General features: G+C 36.4%; 1 protein-coding gene across 3 annotated transcripts in view; it reads left to right on the top strand.

Moving 5' to 3' along the window:
- The first annotated feature begins 2,987 nt into the window (after nucleotides 1-2,987).
- The window catches only part of LOC147833442 (uncharacterized), a 55,481-nt gene continuing 33,956 nt past the window's right edge, over nucleotides 2,988-24,512 (top strand). For all 3 annotated transcript variants that reach the window (XM_087287660.1, XM_087287662.1, XM_087287661.1), the window contains exon 1: nucleotides 2,988-3,263. The gene's annotated coding sequence lies outside the window, so the exon portion shown is untranslated. The remainder of the gene's footprint in view (nucleotides 3,264-24,512) is intronic.

Here is a 24,512-nt window from a genome sequence, read left to right as displayed (position 1 = left end):
AAACTCCCATCTGCTGTGGGTTACAAGCCAATGAACTGCTCACAGATGTCACCTCAGGGCCACACCATCATCAAACCAAACTCGAACATCACAACGAAGAAAGAAGAACACTCAAGTGGATTCAGGAAAGAGAAAACAACAATAAACCAGGTGACACTTTTTACTGTATGAAAATCTGCATTTGTTTTGTGCAATATTTGTATATTATACACCTTATTCTTCTTAGCTTTTTTCCAAAACTGAAAACAGATTTTTGTAATTGCCTCATTTGTAAGGTAGCCGTTCTTTTGAGTCAAATCATTTATTTATGAATCATTTTGTCTGGCAAAACTAGTCTGAATGATTGTTTTGCTTATAATTTATCTCACCGACTCTATGATTCACTTGAGCAAAATGATAAATATATGACAACTCAAATCCCTTTGTTCCTAACACAAACTCTCATAAGTAACCCTTCAGCCGTTTAGACATTTTGAATGTGTTTATGGCACTTTTAAGTCTTTTTTTAAAGAAGTCAATTTGAATTGTACAGGGTCCATGTACAATGATTAAAATTGTGAAAAATGATGACAGTGTTCGCAAAGTCAGACTGTTTTAAATACAATTTAGCAAAAATCACACGATGATAAATAAATAACAATAAAAATAGCAACAACTGCAATTAAATATGTTTATTACAAAACCATATGACAAAAATCTACTTTTTTTATATATATTTGATTTTTCATTGAATACCATCTAGGCTACAGTTGTTTTGTATGCTATACTGTATATGCTTCACTCTGTTAGTATGGAGGACAAAACCTGCTAAAACAAATAAATTAATTAATTAATTAATTAATTAATTAATTAATAGACAAATAAATAAATGAATGGTCAAAAAAGTCCATAAATTCCTGCATAAATACAACCATAAATAAATATTATATATATGTACAGTTGAAGTCAGAATTATTCGCCCCCTTTGATTTTTTTTCTCTTTTTTTAATATTTCCCAAATGATGTTTAACAGAGCAAGGGCATTTTCACAGTATGTCTAATAATATTATTTCTTCTGGAGAAAGTCTTATTTGTTTTATTTCAGCTAGAATAAAAGCAGTTCTTATTTTTTAAACACCATTTTAAGGATAAAATTATTAGCCCCTTTCGGCTTTTTTTTTTTTTTGGTAGTCTACAGAACAAACCGTCATTGTACAATAACTTGCCTAATTACCCTAACCTGCCTAATTAACCTAGTTAAGCCTTCTTAATGTCACTTTAAGATGTATAGAAGTGTCTTGAAAAATATCTAGTAAAATATATCAGTTATTATATATGAGTTATTAAAACTATTATGTTTAGAAATGTGTTGAAAAAATCTTCTCTTTGTTAAACAAAAAACTTGGAAATAAACAGGGGGGCTAATATTTCAGGGGGCTAATAATTCTGACTTCAACTGTATAAACAAAACTACACAAATTCCTGAAAAAATAAATATATGAATAATCAAAAGTGAGTACTTAAATAAGTTATGACAAATGTTGGGGGAATAAGAAAATGCTAAATGCTTTTCAAACTTTTAATAATTTTTGAATGTAATCCCCTATTTACTTTTCCTCAGCTCAACATGCTAATTAGAGTCTGTCTGTCAATCATCAGATGCCAATCAAAAAAATCAAATGCAAATCAATGATGGCATAAAGACCGCCTTTTAATGGTTGACAGACAGCCTTTTATTAGAATGTTGAGCTGAGGAAAAGTAAATACAGGATTAGGTAAATGAATGAATAAACTTTTAAAAGGCGGGGGTGGGGGGTAGAATCAACTTTGAGTTTAGTATTTCTTATTCCTGCACTATCAAATTTATTTATTGAGGAATTTGTGGAATATATATAAATATATATATATATATATATATATATATATATATATATATATATATATATATATATATATATATATATATACATACACACACACACACACACACACACACACACACACACACACATATATATATATATATATATATATATATATACATACACATATTTATTTATTTATTTATTGTTTTATTTATGCAGGGATTATGGATTTATTTACCCATTTATTTATTAAATTGCATATTTATTTATTATTGTTTTATTTATGCAGGGATTTATGGATTTATTTACTTATTTACTTATTTATTTGCACATTTATTTATTTTTTGCTTTATTTATGCAGGGATTCATGAATTTATTTACTCTTATTTATTTGCATATTTATTTATTTATTGTTTTATTTATGCAGGAACTTATGGATTTATTTATTTATTTGCGTATATATTTATGTATTGCTTTATTTATGCAGGGATTTATTGATTTATTTACTAGTTTATTTATTGATTTGCATATTTAAATATTTATTGTTTTTGCAGGTTTTGTTAATAGTATCGGGATGCAGCCTTTATGTTGCAAACTGAGATTGCATCACTCAGTGATGCGATGTCAGACACAATGCACTCAATGGATTGAGTGACATCGCTGTGACGGGTGGGGTTAGGGGTGGGATTAAGTGAGCGCATTAAAAAGCATTGGATGCAGCTCAGATTGCACTGCATCATGTCTGCATCCAGACCCCTCTTGGTTTTGATAGTAGCCTTCTACTAACTTTAATAATATATTATTTTATGCCGTTTTGAGCACAACATATCTTGCTAAATGCACTTGATAGAGGTATAATATTATTTATTACTAATAACTTCACCCATGTATTATCATTAAAATACAAACAGGAAATTTACAGAAGATCTAAAAACAATCCTACGTCCTGTTTGAGCCTTGTTATATTGCAGCTCTACTTAAAAAACAGTATTATTTTCTTTTTGTAATGAATAGGTAATGTGAGAGTCTTTAAGATGAAACAGATCTCTCGTTTCCTAACTGATGATAATCGCGATCTGCTCCCGTTTGCTTTATTCACGTTACGTAGCGCAAACAAACGGTAGAGGTCGCAGCGCCATCTGTAGGCAAAAAATAATCACTACACGACTGCTTCAGAGATACCAGCTTTTTGCATTGTTTGCAGATAACAGTTGTTTGGAAGTGCATTAAAATGGAAACGGAGCACTAAAATAGCAAACAGTAGCTATTTGTTCCTGGAAAACAGCGACATCTGGTCACTTTGTAAAGTTTAAAGCTTCAGTTTCAATGAATTAATGCTAGTTAGCCTAATGGGAAATAAACAACCAGTTTTCTTTTGTGTTCCACAAAAAAGGCCAGGATTGGATCATCGTTCACATGGTAAGTAAATGATGACAGAATGTTTATTTTTGGCTAAAGTAATACCTCACAGTGCACACATGCTAATGTTATGGTATCTAATGTCTGTCCACACATCTGAAGTTTTCCCGTTTCCTCTTTGCTATTTTGCGATGCTCTTTTCATCATTAAACCACTTCTGTAAACTTCTGAAGCCGAGAATCATACAGTAAGTGTGTATTTTCCCGGTGTGCGTGTTGGCCTGTGGTATGAGCTTCTGATCTCGTCGAGTCTATGACTTGCTTTTAATCTGACGGAGTGCGTTTTCATTAGCTCCATTTGGTTCTATTATTATGGCACACTTCAAAGACTGAACAAGTGCAACCACAAACAGGAAATGCAGTTTGTGAGGCCTGAGTGCTCGTGCTCCTCGTCCTCCTCTCTCTCATCATTCTGTCATTTTCAGAGCTCTGACACGTTTGTTCCGAAGCACATGGCGGAGATGGAAGTTATTGCCGGATCAATAACATTGCCCCAGACAATAAATGTTGAAATAATTTGCTGTTTTCAATAACTGTGTAATGGCGCATTGGTTGGAGGCAAAGGAAATCTGGGATCATTAGCCCTGTCGTTGAAAATGACTATTCTTGGCGAGAACACGCGTGGCGTTGGGATGTATATGCTCCAATGTTACAGGCCAAAAAAAGTGTTTGTCAGAGTGGAGTATAGGCTATAGCTTTACCATATGTCTGCTGTCAATGCCCCAAACATACAAAATTGCAGAAAGAAAGAGTGCACAGGTTATTTTCACACAAAAATGTCATCCAGAGTTTTAGTACCTTGGGGGAAATTTGTGCATGTGCTGACAAAAAATAAAAAGCATGTTTAAATACGTAAAACCATCAATAGAAGGAAACTTTCCACAAAGTGGTGTAGGCCTGCACGATTAATCGTTTTTAAACCAAAATCAGGATTATATATATATATATATATATATATATATATATATATATATATATATATATATATATATATATGCCTTGCAGTATCAAATTCCATGAAAACATCCTGAATAAAAATATGCTAAATGCTAGTGAACTGCTGAACTGCAGTTTAAGTCTAAAGATTAAAAATGAAACACCCAAAATTGCATGAAACTCTGGAGGAAACGCAGGATAGCCTGGTAATGCGACATTAATTGTTATAAACTGAAACTGTCCTTCCAAAAGCGCGTCCTTGGTCTTATTCAAAGTTCTTTGCACGTTAAACACACGCAGGGTGACAGCAAGCTGAACTGGCGCTCTAGGCAAATGACAATCATGCCGCTCTCAACCTGAAAATGAAAAAGAAAGTGACCTTTTTGCTGATGAAAGTGAGGACCATGAGGGAGAGGGTCGGTGTAGCTGATGAAAGTAAAGATCGGGGGGTTCGCTCACTATTCTGCTGCTCAAGGCGGCCCAATAGGTCGCCTCTATGAAACCACAACAGGAAATTGAAAAAAAAAACTGCAATTGCGTTATTTGCGTTATTTTTTATAATGCGTTAAATATTTAAGATTAATAACGTGCGTAACGCGCTAATTTTGATAGCCCTAATATATATATATATATATATATATATATATATATATATATATATATATATATATATATATATATATATATATACACATGATCTCTGTCTTGTTTTTAACTGGCTGATAGCCATGCAATAGTCTGCAATATCTGAACTTCTATAGCCTCCTTACCTTTCTGTATTACTTTGCCCAAATAGAGTGACAGCAGAAAAATAAACTCACTACAGTTTGACAAATATAAATCGATAAATTGCTGCTGTTGGACAACATAATGTACTTTTGAGGCTTTTTTAGGCGAGAATGGAGTTTTTTAGATTACATTACAACTATGCAGTTTATTTATAAGGACAGTGCTTATTTTAAATATTTATAATTTATGAGATACAGTGCGTCAGCATCCATCCCAAGATGGCAATAGGCATGGGACGATAACCGTTTTCAAGGTACACCGAGGTCTGAAAAAGTGAAGGTTTTTAAAACTGCCCAAAGTTGTTCCTAAGGTGTGTTTAAGTTTTTCTATTTACATTTTTTTTTATAGCTAAATAGTATCTTCAGCAGAAAAATATCCAAAGATGTCTTTTTAAATGGTAAAGAAATCTGTGTTTTTGAAACTAATGAAGACAGCAGAATTCGTTGATTCATTTGAATTATTTAGCCTGACATGTTTACTGCTCCAAAATATTATAAATCTTTCAAAAAATAAAATATATTGTTTTGAAAAGGGGAAAAAAGTTTTTGTTTTTTACCCAGACATTTAAAAAGAATATGCTTTTGAGCAGTAACCACAATACTGTGATACAGTGAAACCATGATATTTTTATCCAAGGTTGTCATACCGTCAGAATCTTATATCAGCCCATGCCTTTATGGCAACAGAGACTGAATAATAAGCCTTTAGAGAAGAAAATATTGGCTCATTTCTTCTACAAGTGTGATGTTGCTCGTGTAAGATTTTTAATATATTGATTTAATTGAATTTGAAACAGTGTAGTTATTTTCATAATTTGTGATGACAACTTTACTGGAAAAAAATGGCAACAATGTTCAAGAGGTTTTAAATAAACAGTAGCATAGTATAGCATAGTTTGTGATTATGCTTGGTCTTTCTTTGGTGCTGTTAAAACCTCTCAAACCTGTAGCTCTTTTACTGCTAGTAAATCACATTTTAAAGTGCAAACCACATTTTTGATCAGATCAATCCCAATTAGATTTTTTTTTCTCCAAATCGTGCAGCCCTAGTGTTACATGACAGTTTTCCAATAAAAACGCAAAACTTTTAATGGTTTTTGGACAAGGCACGGGCTGGTATATGATTCTGACAGTATGATACCCTTGGATCAAAATTTCACGGTTTCTCTGTATTGTGATTACTGCTTTAAAATATCTTCTTTTTAAATGTCTGGGTAAAAAAAACTAAAACTTATTTTCCTTTTGAACACAACATATTTTATTTTGAAAAATATTTAAAATGTTTTGGAGCAGTAAACATGTCAGGCTAAATAATTGAAATAGATAATTGTCTTCTGGTGTCTTCATCTTTGGAAAACTTTTCTGCAGGAGTCTTAGGATATTAGTAAAATTTTGATGGTTTTAAAACCTTGACTTTTCCAAACCGTGGTATACCTTGAAAACGGTTATCGTCCCATGCCTATTTTGGACATTCAATTGCAGAGTTGTGAGTGCCTGAAAATACAGATTTTCCTAAAAAAAATCAGCTATTTTTTTAAAACCAATGTTCTCATCGACGCAAACTACATAAATATTTGTGAAAACATTAACCCAGCTAACAATTTTTGGTTCCCAAAATATTCTCTGTTGGTTAGGATTGTTTTCTTTATGTAAATAACACATTCCGTCTAGATTAGGACGTTTTTTAGGTTGTCTTTGACTTATGAACAACCCCGCTGCAATGTTCTGGTAAGGTTAGTTTTTTGGTTACTAAAAACAGAACCTACAGAGAAAGTTTCAAGAACGTTAATATTTGGTTTCCAAAAAAACAACTGGGAAACATAATGGAACATTCTGTGTTTGCTGTGAATGTATTCAGTCTATACTAGGGCTGCACGATATTGGAAAAAACTGACATTGCGAAATTGTTTTTATTCGAATATAATTTCAAGAGATGACTATTTTGAAACCACTCACAATTTTACATTGTAGGTATAAAATATACAGAATCATACACAAAATAATATCATTTAAAGCACAGATGAAAACAATAGAACAAAGATAAAAAAAACTAAATAAACAAAACTGTTGTTTTTGTTGAAGTCTAACAGAGATATAGAAATGTATTAATCAAATGTAAAAAAACAGCGTCTCCTTTTTTAAATATAATTTTTATATATTTAACATTTTCTTTAAAATGTATATAATTTATATAATTTTTTTTTTCTATTTGATAAACATATAAACTAGGGCTGGGCAATTTGGCCTAAAATCTAAATCTTGATTGATTGAACATTTTAACTCGATTACAATTATGATTATTTTATTTATTTATTTTATTTTTTTACCCTCATAGTTCACTGACAGGTTTTGTACAGTAAATATGTTCACATATTTCAAGTGAGAGTTTTCTGAATGAAGGGTGCATTACTTGATTTTAAAATAATTGAAGGAATCACACAATATCTACCATCTATTATTATTTATTGAACATCAATGTTGAACAACTGAAACTAAAACACATTGCCTGAAACCCTTTTTATAAGTATAAATAACTTGCACTTTTGGAAGCAAAATTAATTATTTTCAATGTTTTTCATGTTAAAATGAGAAAATAAGCAGCAACTCTTCTAAATTACTCTTGTATATCCTGTAAATAATATTTTAAGCATTGAATTGCTTGCATCTTCTGTAAACAAATATTTTCAAGAGTTCACACTTAGCTGATGATTGACTATAAAGCTTGTTTGGCATGCTGTCCCGGGTGAGAGCCCTGAGCTCATAAGATCCCTCCCATTTGCAAGGTGAGAGGGGTATTTGAGCTCAGGTAGATCTCGAGAACTCCCCTGCTGTAGTAGCTAATGAACAGATAGTGACTGGGCTTAAGAGATAACTACTTACTAGGAGCATGTCTATGGTGCCGATTCGGATTAGTCAATTGAAAAATTGAACTGAAAAAATCATATTTAACTCTGAAAATATTTTTGTGTGAATACTATTTATTTATTTTCTATGTATTTGTCTAAGTAACTTTTTTATGTAATATCATTCATTTATTCATTTTCTTGTCGGCTTAGTCCCTTTATTAATCCGGGGTCGCCACAGTGGAATGAACCGCCAACTTATCCAGCAAGTTTTTACTTAGCGGATGCCCTTCAAGTCGCAATCCATCTCTGGGAAACATCCACACAAACATTCACACACACTCATACACTACGGACAATTTAGCTTACCCAATTTACCTGTACCGCATGTCTTTGGACTGTGGGGGAAACTGGAGCACCCGGAGGAAACCCATGCGAAGGCAGGGAGAACATGCAAACTCCACACAGAAACGCCAACTGAGCCGAGGTTCGAACCAGCGACCTTCTTGCTGTAAGGCGACAGCACTACCTGCTGTGCCACTGCCTGCCAACTTTTTAATGTAATACGAATTTGTTTTTGTCATGTAATATGCTTATGCAGATCCATTTTGCCATGAAATAGCCATAAGTTGCTGATGTGGCAATAAATAAATAAGAGCTGGGTCACATGAATTCACACCCAGTAGGGAAATTAATCGAAAAAAATCAACCTGGAAAAATGTGCTTGATTACAGGTTCTGAATGTCGATTTCGATTACTTTTTCTCGATTACCAGCCCTAATATAAACCCAATCAATTGAATCTAATCTAATTGTTAAAGCAGAAAACATCTCTTCTGTCCAAATGTCTTAAAATAATTTAAAATCTCTTGAGATCCTGCGATGTGACTGATTCGCACACTGCATTATCAATGCTGAAACGATATAGTGTGCAGCCTTAGTCTATCCCATATGCGTGTCATGGATATCTCTTTTGATGTATTTCAAAATAAAAGCATTGAAATCTAATCAGTTATGTATAACCTTTTAAAGAAACCCAGTAAATTTCGTTTAGTTAATGGTTACTTGCATAATGTCCATTGTAGTGGATGTAATAAGAGACCTCTGGAGTTTAGCAGTCCTTTGGGTGGATGATGTAATTTTTGTAATATCAGTTAATGATGTTATTTTTTAGAGGTGCAACGTGTTTAATAGGTACTGTTGTAGGTACTGAGTCAATGGTGGTTGTAAAAAGCCATGCCTGTCTGCTACTTGTGGGCAAACCGATTGCTCAGTTGAGTGATTTGAGTGTAACTTTAAATATAAATGTGGTGTATTTAATGCAATGTGAAAGATTGTAGTAATTGAAGAAATCCTCTTTTATGCCTCTGGCCTTGGTAACGCATGGCCGTCTTAATGTTCGGTTTGAGCCTTGAATTCAGGAGGGAGTAAAATAATATTTACAGCCTAATTTTTGAGCCAGGTCATCTTGGTTTCATTATGGCAGGTGCAGTGCTGGATGTGAGCTTGATATGATTCCCTTTCGAAAGAGGTTTCTTGGCATGAGGTAGGATATTATTATGGGGTACACGTTATTATTCTTAGCATCTTTTCCCTCGCCATGGCTAGTTTCCTCGCAAGTGACCACTGCAGCGCCACACTAAGTCAGCTGTTTTATTTCAGTCAGACAACCGCACAAAACCTCACGTCTTCCGCTGAGGCCTTGAGGTCTCGTAATCACATGAGAGGTCAAAGCCGTGAGCCGACCGCACCGTCACCACCTTCCTCTGGACTCCGGCTCAGGTCTTACCAGAAGGATCTTTAACATGTGTTCTTTATCAGCGCGCCTGAGTACAGTTACATATATTTAAAAGACATTAGCAGGGGCTCGGAGCTCCCTTTATGGCCAGACAGCGGTATGTGGAGACAAAAGTCACTTTTGGCCAAGCTTCCGTGCCTGTTGCTGTGGACGAAATTAAAACCTCCATCGTGATTCTGCCTTTTCCTCTTTGTTTGGCAACAGTTCTCCATTTATTGAATTTTATAGGGGTCTAGTAGCTACATTAGCTGGCGGTTTCAAGGGAGGATTAATACAAAACAGCCCTTATTAAACCATAATAGAAAGGCTGCTGCCTATAGAATTACCAGCAAGGACCCAGAAGGGTGATATCAATCCCGTAGCTGACACAAATAACTGTGAGGAATGAGGGAAATTGTTTTGCTTTGGACAGGAGGGAAGTAGCCTGAAGTTAAATTGGCATTTTGGAAGTGTGGAACCTCCAAAAGGTAGTAAGGAAAACAATATTGCTCAGCCTGGTCTCGTTGTTTATGTGTGGGTATTAGCGTGAACGTTTTGCAGCTATTGCACAATGTACATTACTGAACACATTGTTTAATGCAGAAATGTGCAAATTGGATGTATTGAAATATAAGCATTATTACATGGTAACAGTTAAAAGGATATTGCAGGTTCAGTTTTGTTGCTTGCAAAGTTGATGCATAACCTTTTATGAAAATAGAAGATTCTTTGACAGTTCAAGAAAACATTGTTTTTTTCTAACAATGTGTCATAGGGCATCACACGTTTGTGAAGTTTGTTCTTTGCCACTAGCTATGTTTCCATCCAAAGATGTGAATTAAATTTATGCACAAAACAGAAATTTTGCATAAAAGACATGCAAATAAAGCAGCGTTTCCATCCAGCGAGTCAAAGAGACAGTGTTGCCAGTATGGAAATGTGAACGTATCATACCAGTAGGGTTGCAGGGTTTACCGGTACTATGGTAATATCTTGATACTATGGCTTCAAAATACTGCCAGTGCTGCTGTAGTTTGTAAACAGAAGTATCGTGGTCTATCTACCTAAAATAGAAACAGGAAACATTTAAACAATTTTAGACCTCTTCATAAAGCCTAATTGTGTTGGAAAAATACTCTTTTTGTAACAAATTTCATTTGGTATAATTTGTCTTTTCTTCAATGTAATTTTTGTTGGTCAGTTACAAAACAAACTAAATAAACTAAAAAATAAATACATTTTAGGAGAAGTGACATGCAAATAATATTTTTTCCAGTAATCAGGGAATTAAGGTCTATTATAACATATAAAACATATTTCTGATAACTTTAATTATAATTTGAGTTATGAATTACAGTATTGCAATATTACTTGCTATCGTGATAGTTCAGCTGGTATAGTATCATAACATGGTATCTCAACAACCCTATGTACCAGAACTCTAAAATTATCGTATTTGGAGGAAAATTATTGTACACAAGTCAAACAGAGAGTATACAGCTATTATCTAGACAAATAGTGTTTTGACACAGCGTGCAAATTACCACAATATGTAAAAAACAATTGTGATCGTACATCATACAGAGGTCGAAACTATTGTACAAATTCGATAATTATCATACTGTATGTCTGGCAACACCGCAAAGAGAACAAAATTGTCACTTCCTGATTAACTGGTGCCAAATATCAAAAGTAAAAACGGAATTTGCTGCAGTAGAAGAAGCTGCATGAATCTTTTCTTTATTAAATAAATGACTTGCGCCTCAGAAGCCAAATGCCAACATGCTGTGCATGAACGGTGGCACAGACACACTTCATTCGAGTTTGTTCGGTAAAAGTGTTTCCATCGTAGTTTATACACATCTTTTCTTATCGAATAAAAAGTTTATTCTACTCAGTTATGCGCATACAGCTTTTATGCGCATTTTCAAAACTTATGTGCATGTTGGCGTTTCCATCAACCTTTTTCTATGCACATATGCAAATTGAGATTTTTTTTAACTCTTTGGAGTAGAAATGTGTGTATGTCATACAAAGTATGCCCCTTTCACACGTACAGACTTTTCTGGAAAATTACTGGCAATTTTCCGTAAAGGAATCATGTGCGAACAGGCCCTTTTTAAAAATACCAGTAAATTAGTTCCGGCAATTTTCCATGTATTTACCGGTATCATTGTGTGAAAGGGGCTTATGAAGTTGAATGGTCAGTACTTGTCACGTGACTTACGATGCGCTCGCACCATTCATTCAACTAGGTGAGCCTGGGAAGCGTGAGCACACCGTCACTCCCAATATGTGCGTAAGAAAAGAAACGAACCTGTTCGTGCAAAAGAAATTTTTAACAGTGTCTGTGTGTATTAGCTTCTGTGTTCAAGCTCTGAACTTTAATTTAGCTTGCAGTTGACATAACTTTTAGTTGCAGCAGTTTTGTTCCGAGCTGAAACGCAGTGTTGAGAAGCATTTATAATTAATTAACTGTGATCCCTACATTAGGTTAGTTCAAAGTTGAGATTATGTGGGAAACACCAGATAAGATAAAAATAGGTGAAAATATAAATATCGCTGTTTATATGGTAGACTCTTAAGACCTGTGCACACGGACACATTCTTTGCTCACGTTTTCCATCAATGTTTAACACCTCGTGACTAAATAATGGACGCCAATGTGATTGCACCAACGCACAAAACGCCAGGCATAAAAGCATTTTTTTTTGAAAACGCCACATTAAAACCTTCTCCACCAATCAGATCAGCACTTTTGTTCATGTACACGGAGCTGCTAAAGTTACAGTAAACAGCACTTGGAGGCCCTCAAGCGCAAAACTGTCAATGCGAGCGCACATTGAAGAAGATGCCCAGGGGCGATATGAACATGGAGCTGCTTTTTGCTCTGGTGAACAATAACCATTTCCTCATCGCTAGAGCTGAAGCTGTTCTTGAACCAATTATAATAACAAGCGTGTCAACTTTGTCTTCTTCTGTGTTACAAGCAGGTGTCAGAAGCTTAAAATTGTGTAGCGCCATCTAACGTCAAATAGTAATTTTGCATACTCTTCTGCTTGACATCAGTGAAAATTGTTTGGGTTTGAATCTGGAAAAACGTCTTGAAAAACGCTGACAAAAAGCGTCCCAGCGTGTACGGCTTTAATCAGAGTGTTGTCTTAATTGTATTGAAATTGAAATATTGGTGTCCGTGTAAACATACTCACTGTTGAATTGTTATAAATAAAAAAAACTGAAATGCGTAAATGTAATCAAATCTGAGGAATTTCTGTTCCTCTGTTGAAAATCTGTGTTACCCAAGACTCCAATGCTAAAAAGATCTCTCAAATCTGATTATGTGAATGAAAGTCTTACTGGTTTGAAAACGACACAAGGGTGAGAAAATGTGCAGTTTTGTGGTGAACCCATTTAGATCAATTAAACTTAATGTTGCATGTAATAAACTTTAGTTTTATTACTTTCATTTCTTTAATATTAGTGTGTGCACCACAGCATCAAACAAAAACTAGCAGATCACATTGAGAAATACGTTTCTCACTATTGTTTCCGATTTAATTTCAAAGGTGCCAGAATGCAGCTACGGATTGTTCCGGCCTAATTTAACCTGGGCACAACAAAAGCAGCTTGCAGCAAGGGTTTTAATAGAGGTGAAATTGTGTAAAGGAAGTGGCTGGAGGTGTAAAACCTGAATATTATTCCGACATAGCAGCTCTTTGAGTCGAGATGCTAAATCACACCTCCCTCGCTCACAAACACTTACATGTGGTCTCTGATTAAAATCACCTTGAAACATAACCGCAGATTGCAAAAGGAAACACAAAGTACTGCACACCTAGAGTTTAAAAGAATGCTGGTTTTATTATTTGCTTTATCGACAAGTTTTTTTGGTGTAGAATGAAGTGGCCACAGCGTGCTCCAGTCTATGGTCTCCGCTGTATTGACATTTTTTCTGGTTGCCAAACACACAGAGCTTCAGTCTAACACCCAACTCCCTACCAGGCCATTCTGTGCTTTTATCTAAATGGTACGTGGTGTAATTTCTCCTTGTTCTGTATGTTTTAATCAAACACAATTAAGTAACCTCATTTTGTTGTTGTAATTATGTTTGAAATGAAATAATGTGACCTTTTTTATTTGTGTTTGAGTAAGAGGTTATTTGGATTCTCCTTAGCTATACCCTCAGGCATTGCTAGTCTTCACAACACTTCAAAAACGTACATCATTCCTTACATACTGGAAGAAAGTTAAATACACACGTGAAAAATTAAAGATTCTGTTTGTGTTTGACTCTTCTAAAGCATTAAATACCATGTTTGCAGATATAACATGCCATCTAAACATATTGGGCTCTATTGTGACTGTCCATGCAAAGAGCACAAAACGCAGGGCGCAAACGCTTTCAGGGCGTGTCAGAACGCATTTTTGCTAATTTAAGGACAGAAAAATCCACTTTGCGCCGTGGCACATGGTCTAAAAGGGTTGAGTTTATTTTCTTAATGAGTTATAGGTGTGTTTTGAGAATAAAACAATCAGAGTCTCGTCTCCCATTCCCTTTAAGAGCCAGCTGCGTCGCACCATAAGCGCATTTGCTAGTGTAAGTGTAAGTGGAAAAACTGAGCATTTCACAAGCAAACAGTTAACAGTTTTTTTAACAGAAAGCAGTTAAACAGAGCATCTACCGCCCAAGAAAGAGAGATAAATTATCCACTTTCACTCTCGTAGATCGGGAAACCTTTACGCACAGACATCAATTAGCCTATAAATAACTAATTTAGTTTAAGCGCAAATATTTGTTTCAAAACTATTTCTAAATTCAGTTCTAATTTCCAGCAAATGAATAAAGGAACAATAATAACGAAGGGTGTTCAGTTATATCCTAAAACACATGCTGTGCCCCATATGGTCTAAAACTTCCAGGTGGGCAAATCTAAGCTTGTTTTTAATTTAAAAAAATATATATATATATAAATATGGATATAATAAATAATAATTCTAATAATAATAACATCATACAAAAGCAAATTGTTATAAATTAACTGAAAAAGCCTCCCGAGATAAAGAAGAACTAAAAGTAGTGGTTTTCATATTTATGTAGGCTAGAAAATAATATGTTTAGTAATATTTCAATCCTTAATATTTATATCCTATATATATATTCTTATTATATCCTATATATCCTTAATATTAAAATTTTTTCATATGTAAAGATATTTGCGTATTGCTCTACATCTTGTGTGTAGGCTATTAAGCAGTGTGTAAGCGAGGCGCAACTCTGCGCTGGAGTTTAGCCCGGGTTTGTTTTGGTTTAGTGAAAAATCTATTATAGTTTCTCAAAGTAGCAACGCGCCTAAGAACACCTTCTTCATTAGACTTGAACGCCAATGGGCGCTCATATGAGCGCAAATGCATTTGCTATTTAAACAACGTGGTGCAAAACAGCAAAACGACACTTGCGTCAAGCTGGAACTAGCAAATAACATTTGCGCTGCGCCTTGCGCCACATTGTGCCGGGTGTATGATAGGGCCCATTATCTGAAAAACAATGCTAAAGTCAGATATTCTGCTTTGAAAATGTGTGTTATGTGCCGCAACGGCTGTCTTTGTTTTGGTCATTTAACAAACCCAATTTCTGTTATGCCAATTATATTTCAGCACCCCAGGTTGCCTTGGTGGAAAACAGTATATTTCATTCATTTATTAAGACATGAAGGCTCCTAAAGCATGCATCTGCGATGAGGTGAAACTCTCTGAAACTGTAAACCAGGGCTATTCAATAGGGGTGTCAAAATTAATTGTTTCTTCGGTGCACCGCGATGCAGATGCGGACAATTCGGTTTCGATTCAGTAATAACCATAACCGGTTATTATGTCGTGACGTCATTTATCTCCTATGCGCTCTGTCGCGAGGGAGCTGAGCGCCGTTATTTACAACACTCAGCCAACTCAGGGCCGGCCCGTGGCATAGGCACCATAGGCAAATGCTTAGGGCGCTGTATATCCAGTGGGGCGCCAGAAATGAGCGCGCTTCAGTAGGTTTTGTTTTCGATTTTCCTGATACACATTCAGTTATAGACGGCAATAACTCAAAAAACGCTTACCCTAAAAAGATCTAAAGTGTGTTTCCTACAGAAAGACAAAGCTGGTTATGTTTCACAGCTGTTTTTCTTTTTTTCGTTCGACATTACGAGCACTGCTCCGTTTAAAGGGCCATGAAACCCCCTCGTTTCAGCAGGGTGTTTTCACACCTCTACTTTGGAAAAAGTCAGAAAAGTGGGCGTGTCCAGCTCTGTTTAGGGGGAGTGTCGGAGGAACTAAAGTGGGATGGTGTGGGAGTGTCTATTTGGGCACGCGCGAGTTTCAGTCAAAATACACACACATGAGAAAGTGATGGTGTTTAACCTACATGGACATCTGTAGTCGAATTATTTGCCAAATTATTAAATGGTGGACTTTAACTGCAGTTTGGCTTTTTCATTCAGGGAATTCATTCATGCCCCTCGCGACAAACGCGATATTTGATTCGAGGATCTGCTCTAAGCGTGTATTTTTCATGCAATGTTTGATACCGCACGGCGAATGACAGAAAAAAAACTCTGCATTTCCCGGAAACTTAGGTGCACACGGCAGGTAGCATCAGAAAGCCGCGTGTGTTATTCCGGTCACTAAATACGGTGCTATGTTTTCTCTCAGTGCAATAGTTAACTTAATTCGATACGAACAAACTGAATAAACAAAGAGCACTGGTCGCTCACTTACCAAATCTGTAGAGACAGGACAATCACCAGCAACTAGAGCCGCGTCTATATGGAGAGAATACTACAAGCGAATCCGGATTTCAGCGTTTGCAGATGAGAACAGCTCTCAGGTAAACAATGTTCCTCCTTAGACACGTTGTCGAGCGTCGCGTACACTGTTAATCCACACGTGATCCAGCTGAGCTCTCACAGAGAGAAAATGAAAACAAAACTTAACTGCAGCAAACTATAAAAGCAACACTTCACGCTTGTTTTGCCAACACATCGTGGCGTCTCTGTGGCGTAAACACGGTGACACTAATGAATATTAATGAAGTTGCACAATAGAGTGCGCTGATTGGTTTGAACCAAGCCTTACTCATGCATTAATGCAACACACTGTAAGACGTAATAAGACTCACTCTGGCACAGACGTCCAGTCTGCACGCTGGAATACAACGCTATTATGTCATGACCTTGACGCAGCTTCAAAAATTTGTTTCAAACAGGAAGTACAACTTTGCTTGAAATAACGCAAAAACAACCAATTTACACTTTTTAGTGAAATATAGGTGTCCTAATAGTGTTTTTAGCAGTGTAGGACACATATATGACTGTCAACAGCTCAAAAAATGTGTTTTGGTGTTTCGTGACCCTTTAAGCCCTCGCAGTCTGCGTTTACTTTAGCCAGCAGAGCTCGCTTATAACAGCTTGTTATAGCCTCCCCTCTAAAATATAACACTATATATGGAAAGCATCGTCAATGCACCGTGATGTACCGAGATACCGAATTGAACCGAATCGATGGCATGATAATCGTAACCGAACCGAACCGTGAGACCAGTATAGGTTCACACCTCTACTATTCAATTAGTTTGTCATGGGGGCCGGATCTTGAAAAGCATTCCAAATGTGGGGCCAGAGAGATATGACTGATATAAGAGTCCAAATGTTGTATTTTTGCTCCTTAATAAGACACACAAATTGTATTTTTTCTACATTAAAATCTTAAAATATTGTATTGAAACTACATAATATCAGTGCATTGTACAATAGGCTTTTTTTTTTTTTTACAAACTTACAAATGTTGTATTTCAAAGCACAACAGAAGCAGTGTATTGCTCAAGTAGGCTTCTTCTACATTCAGACACATTCATATGTTATGTTTTGAACTGCATAACAATGGATGCACAATTATATATTTTGGTTGTACGATTATAGTCTGAAGAATAATCATGGTTTCACGGTTATCATCATATCTAATGTAAATTAAAGCTTTATATTAGGTAGGCTAATAATCATTTTAATAATTTGTAATAATTTGTCTAAATAGGGTTGCATGGTTTACCGGTGCTATGGTAGTACCGTGATTATACGGTTTCAAAATACTGGCGGTGCCACTGTAGTTGTAAACAGTAAACAGTAGTATCATCATTAATGGTTTATCTACAATACATAATGTTGCAGAAAAGTCTCTAAAATGCTCACATGTTTCGGCAACAATAGACCAATTTATTTTATTAGTCTATGGAGCCTTTTATGGTTGCAAAACTGTGTAGAATTTGCTCTTTTTATGGTGCCCTATTGCACGTTTTCTGATACTTCAGTTCGAATCAAAATGCATTTATTTTTACTCCTGTCAATATGATTTAGTAGCTAAAACAACCGTCACAATCTCTTAAAAAGAATGACTCACAGAGTGAAATTTTGAAATGCTTTTGCATTCTTACCTGATAAGACCAAAAAAAAACAATAGAGGAAAAACCCAAAATAGGAAACATTGAAACAATTTTTGACCACTTCATATAGCCTAAAGGCTCGTACACACCGGGATGCTTTTTGTTTGCGTTTATCGTCAGTGTTTTTCAAGACTGCTTTGGAGTGAATGTCAGCCATTACGATTGGAGAAAACCAGGCAGCGCTCATCACCAGGCTAATACCCTCCCTACAGTGAAGCATGGTGGTGGCAGTATCATTTGTGGGGAAGTTTTTCAGCAGCAGGAACTGGAAGACTAGTCAGGATACAGGGAAAGATGAAAGAAGCAATGTACAGAGACATCCTGAATGAAAACCTGCTTCAGAGTGCTCTTGACCTCAGAATGGGGCGACAGTTCATCTTCCAGCAGGACCCAAATCTTATTGAACATCTCTGGAGAGATCTGAAAATGGCTGTACAGCGTTTCTTCGCATCCCACCTGATAGAGCTTCAGAGGTACTGCAAAGAGAAATGGGCAAAAATTCCCAAAGACCGGTGTGCCAAGCTTGTGGCATCATATTCAAAAAAAGACTTAAGGCTGTAGTTGCTGCCAAAGGTGCATCAACAAAGTATTGAGAAAAGGCTGGGAATACTTATGTACATGCGTTTTTTTGTTTTTTTTCAGGTTTTTAATTTTTAATAAATTTACCACAATTTCAAAAACAATTTTTTCACATTGTCGTTATGGGCTGTTATGTGAAGAATTTTGAGGAAATCAATTAATTTAATCTATTTCGGTATAAGGCTGTAACATAAAAAAATGTGGAAAAAGTGAAGCGCTATAAATACTTTTCGGATGCACTGTATCTTAACAAAATTCAATTAATTAGGTTCACTAGGAAGAATAACACTGTTTATATTTTGAATGATAAATGAAGAGTACGGACACTTGTAAAACACTAAACACTCGTATCATTGAGGCGTGTGGCACTGATGTGTCTGACTGCAAAAAAAAAACAGAGTCCAGGTGAGTTTATTCTGAGACACGCTCTGTGTTCTTCATCAGTCTGCTCTTTATCCCCACATTACACGTTCATTACGCTCTCCTCTCATCAGCGCGTCTGAGGCAATGACAGGCAGTTTGTCGGAGAGGAATACCGACTGAATACATGCTATCAGTGGCCTCTAAATTAATGGCTAGTGTTCTGTGCAAGCCTTTAATTCAAAAGCTTTTACTACGGTATGTGTTTAGCCTTTAACCTTTTCACAGAATGTTTGTAAGCTTTACGCAACCTCCCATGTGTCTTCTGTGTGTTTTCTTGTGTCTAGCCGCTTCAGCCAGTACAATATTTATTTTTTCTTGTTTGTTTTTCTTGTCAACCGAACAAGGCATTTTCTGAACAAACTCGCCACCATGAAAGGGTGCCGTGGGAAATTGAAAGGGCATTGCAAAGTGGTTTGTTGTTGAGAAGGTAAATAAATGCCATTTTTTGCAATACTTTGGCTTCAGAAAGGAAACATGTTCATTGTCATTTTTTACTTAAACGTCTTGTGTCATTGGTGTATTATTTACATTTCTTATTCTAATTGTCAAGTTGGGCGACACAGTGGCTCAGTGGTTAGCACTGTTGTCTCACAGCAAGAAGGTCACTGGTTTGAGTTCTGGCTGAGTCAGTTGGCATTTTTGTGTGGAGTTTGCATGTTCTCCCTGTGTTGGCGTGGGTTTCCTCCAGGTGCTCCGGTTGAATAAACTAAATTGGCTGTAGTGCATGTGTGGGAATGAGTGTGTATGGATGTTTCCATACATGGATGGTTCCATTCCAACATATGCTGGATATGTTGGCGGTTCATTCCAATGTGGCGACTCCTGATGAATTAAAATATTTAGCTGAAGGAAAATTAATTAATGAATTATCAAAATTTATTGTAAAAATGGGTTTAATGTTTAGTGCACTTTAACCTTCATCAGGGGTGTCTAAACCTTTCCCCTCCCCTTCACTTACCGATCACCCCCCCCCCCCCCCCTCTCTCTCTCTTACCCATCCACCCCTCACTCACCCCCCTCTTCACTCACCGATCGCACCTCATGTGGCCTGAGCTACAATAACTTTTACCGGGTGAAAATGCTGTCCAGTCCGCCCCAGAGGGCCGGTGTCCTGCATATTTTAGTTCCAAGCCCAATTAAACACACCTGAACCAGCTAATCAAGCTCTTTCTAGGTATACTAGAAACTTCTAGAAACTTTCTAGGCATAAACAACAAACAAAATTTGGAGCTAAACTATGCAGGACACTGGCCCTCCAGCACTGAGTCAAAGTCCCTTTAAAGCAAGTCATTTCACTCTGCTACCATCTTTGAAACGCCTGTCAGGCAGTAAGCTTGGGCATTCTGTGTGAATGGAGAAACATCAAATTCTCCAAAACTTTTGCCAAGCTTACGATTACATTACATGTTTGGAATCACCAATAAAATTAAACCACAACTGTTTCATAAATTTCGTCTCTAAACATCTAAATCAAACAAAATCTGTATTTTTTCAGGTTGCCCAAGCTAATGTGCATATGCTATCAAAAGAAACGAGATCACGACACCAACCTCATTTATGGCCATGTTGCACATTTTCATCCTCTGAATAATGATCGTCTGATCACGCTAGTCTTCTGAAGTAATCCACAACTTGTTCTTGATGGCGAATCTCCTCCAGAAATGCAAACGACTCTTTGTTTATAAGGTTGTGAGAATTTGAGTAGTTGCTGTCATGTGATGTGCATTCGACAGGATGGATTGTATCTCGCATTCGTTTCATACAGATTACAAACCAAATTGTGTAGTTCAAGTGTAAAAAATGTTTCAAGTGTAGTGGTTCATTTAAGGTAGAGATTTTAAGCTTTATATGTATATATTTCTTAAGTCTCTGTAGAGCAAGGATTCGTTTGTTGACCACAAAAAACTGTTGTTAAAACACACGTCTGGTTCAAGCTTCTCCTCCAGAGAAACGTCAGCCTATAGCGATCAATTATTGTTTCACGTGCTAGTAGGCAGGACTTCATTCGCCATATTGATTGTTACACTTTTTCCCATTCAAAACTATATGAGTGACATGTCTTGTGTATTCTATAGTGACGGAGTTTGGACACCCTTTATTTAATAAAAAATTAATATAGGATATATGAACAGCTAGTGTTTCTTCCCATACCGATGCACTTCTGGTGAACGGTTAATGTGACTTTTTTTAATTTTATATGGTTCCTTTTACAGCTTTAGTGTTGTAATGAAATTAAAATACAATCAGTAAACAGATTTCAGCATTCATTTAGTTGTTCAAGCGTAAAACGAGATGAAAAGCCGTTTACATGCACGCACCCGTCAGGATCAACAGGTGAGCACAGAAACACCATTGAAAATAGTAAAATAAATGTTCATGTTTTAAAGACATGACGTGGGAAAATTTAATTGAATCCAGTGCTTCTTGTACAATCCGAGACCCAATTTATATCTTATATTAATTTAACGTTGATTTTTAAAGGAAATAGACCTTAAACGCGCTGATTTTGTAACTGCATACAGTTCACTGGAAGCGCTTGACCCAGGTTACTTCAAAACTAAAAGTCCTTCTGCATACATCAGCTTTTAACCTTTTGCTTAATATTTTTTATATGTTTTTTGAGTTTTAAATTTGTGTCAGACCCCAGACTGTAGCAATTTGAAGCAGTTATATTTTTCCTTCTCATCTATTTGTTTTTTCTTTTCTTTTTTCACATAACAAATGCCAAACTGATATACCAAAACTATGTTAACCGCTGACCTTATTTCACTCCTTAATTAAAAAACACATCATTAAAAGCCACAAGTCTTGAGGGAGCTTGCAACTAATTAGTTTTTTGGTTTTGATATCAAGTCTTCTGCATTCCATTGGGGCTTTGTAGTAAATAAGTTATAGGAACTGGGTTGTAAAATTTTACTGTTTTACATATTGTCATAAAAGGGATTAATTTGTGTGGAAATGTATGATTTTTCAAAAGAAGACGTTCCCTCTAAACCCAACCGCCATTGGGGCATGAGCAAATCATAGTAAAATTTATGATCAAGATACAATTCATATGAATTAGCAACTAAATCAAAACGTTACAAACTGTAAGGAGATTGCATTGGGTGAGACACTTCTCTAAAGTATGAGCTAAATTCCTCCAAATTTTATTCCTGTAACAAAGTTTTTGCCAGTTTGTGTCATGCGAACATGCCAAAAAGCTGGTTCATCCTCAAGTAGTTTTAGGAACTATGAAATACTGTAGTTCCTCTGTTAAATTATAGCATTTAAACTTCCAGATATCTTGAACATTATCAATCTCTTTCACACCACAAAATTAGGATAGGCCCCATGAAAAGGTCCCGTGAAGTTCTTTGAAATGTCATTTTTTTATTTGATGTTTGACACAATCTCAACCGGAACACAAAGAGAGGGTGGGACATTGTGTAGCTCCTCCCATTAGAAAAAAAACAGTAGCCAATTGGGCCAAGAAAATATCTCCCACACCATCACATCACCACCACCAGCCTAAACCGTTGATACAAGGCAGAATGGATTCATGCTTTCAAGTTGCTGATGCCAAATTCTGACCCTACGATCTGAATGCTGCAGCAGAAATCGAGACTCATGAGACCAGGCAACGTTTTTCCGATCTTCTATTGTCTACTTTTGGTGAGCCTGTGCAAATTGTAGCCTCAGTTTCCTGTTCTTAGCTGTCAGAAGTGGCACCCAGTGAGGTCTTCTGCTACTGTAGCCCATCTGCCTCAAGGTTCAACGTGTTGTGCATTTAGAGATGCTCTTCTGCATACCCCAATTGTAATAGTTATTTGAGTTACTGTTGCCTTTCTATCAGCTGGAACCAGTCTGTCCATTCTCCTCTGGCATCAACAAGGCACTTAAGCTGCCGCTTACTGGATATTTCTCCTGTTTCGGATCATTCTCTCTAAACCCTAGTGATGGTTGTGCATGAAAATAGATCATAGATCAGCTGTTTCTGAAATACTCAAACCAGCCCGTCTGGCACCAACAACCATTCAAAGTCACTTAAATCACCTTTCTTCCCCATTCTGATGCTCAGTTTGAGCTGCAACAGATGCCTTGACCATGTCTACATGCCTAAATGCATTGAGTTGCTGCCAGGTGATTGGCTGATTAGATATTTGTATTTCTAACTCAACTGTAATGAGCAGTTGGACGGGTGTACCTAACAAAGTGTAAATAAAGAGTAGATATCTTTAAAACTACTTGTTGATACTAACATCTAAATAAACCTTTATTTTAAATTCACAGAACCTTTAACATTCCGGTCTAAACATCTACTTTTTTCTCTTTTGTTTGTTCATTTATTAACTTAAATATATATATTTTTTAATTTTTAAATTAAATTATTATTTTACTTTACAGAGAGATTGCTGGCGGGATGCATTTTGAAAGCTAAAGTGAATCTCATTGTGTCGTCTCCTGCTATCTGTTTGTGGTTTGCGCTGTAGAAGAGGCATGAGTCTAGGCGCGAGGCATGGCATGAAGCCCAGCTGAAGCATGCTGCTTAAAGAGACTGTTTTCTGGGGATGGCCCACTGCTCGGGGCCTCCATGTCTGAGAGAGCGGCTACGAGGCACCAGACTCTGCAGGGGAGACTTAAGCTCCAATCAAAACAGGATTATACAGGCCGTAGTTTAAAAGAGAGCAGTGCCCACACACAAAGACAGTCACACTGTGGCAGATGACATGGCGAGGGCAGCTTTCTCTCACACCAAACACTCGGTACAGCCACAGAAAGCGTTCATTCTTAAGGCTATTCCTCATTAACCAGCTCCCCGAAGATTAGCGTAGCATCATCCAAGAAAAATTCCCTCACCAACAAATGACACGCCAACACTTATAACGCAAAGAGGTGCAGAAGCCGGAAGGCCATTTAGTTAGTTAAACCAAATCCCGCCAAAACGTTTCTTGCAAGGCGCTGAATAAAACGACATTGTGACAGGACATGGGAACTCCGCCAACGCATCTGTAACACAGGAAGAAAATTCAACGGGAGCCTGCTGTAATTAGACTAATAAATGTTTTACCATGGATGTATTGGAAACAAAGCAGGGCTTATTGCAGCGTGCATGGCTTTCATTGCGAGACCTTGTAAGCGAATGATGTCTTCCACTCCAAGTCAAAGGGCGTCCTTAGTGAAGCAATGAAACAATTTAACGGGAGCTCAAGCTCTTACAGAAAAAAGTAGATTTAATACAAAGGAAAGGGGTAAATGTGGAACTGTTTTTCTTGTTTTATAATCGACGGATGTTAGAAAATTTGTATGAGGATTTAGTTTAATTCAAACCAATTTTATGAGCACATAAATCCTGATAAACGATACAAAAAGAGGCTCTGAGCGAACGCCGTTGGTCAAGCATGTTGATTTGACAATGTTATGATAAAGCGTGAAGCGTTTTTCATTCA

Source organism: Danio rerio, chromosome 16, assembly GCF_052040795.2.
Source record: "Danio rerio strain M-AB ecotype USA chromosome 16, GRCz13ab, whole genome shotgun sequence".
NCBI lineage: Eukaryota > Metazoa > Chordata > Actinopteri > Cypriniformes > Danionidae > Danio > Danio rerio.
This window is presented reverse-complemented; position numbering and strand designations above follow the sequence as displayed.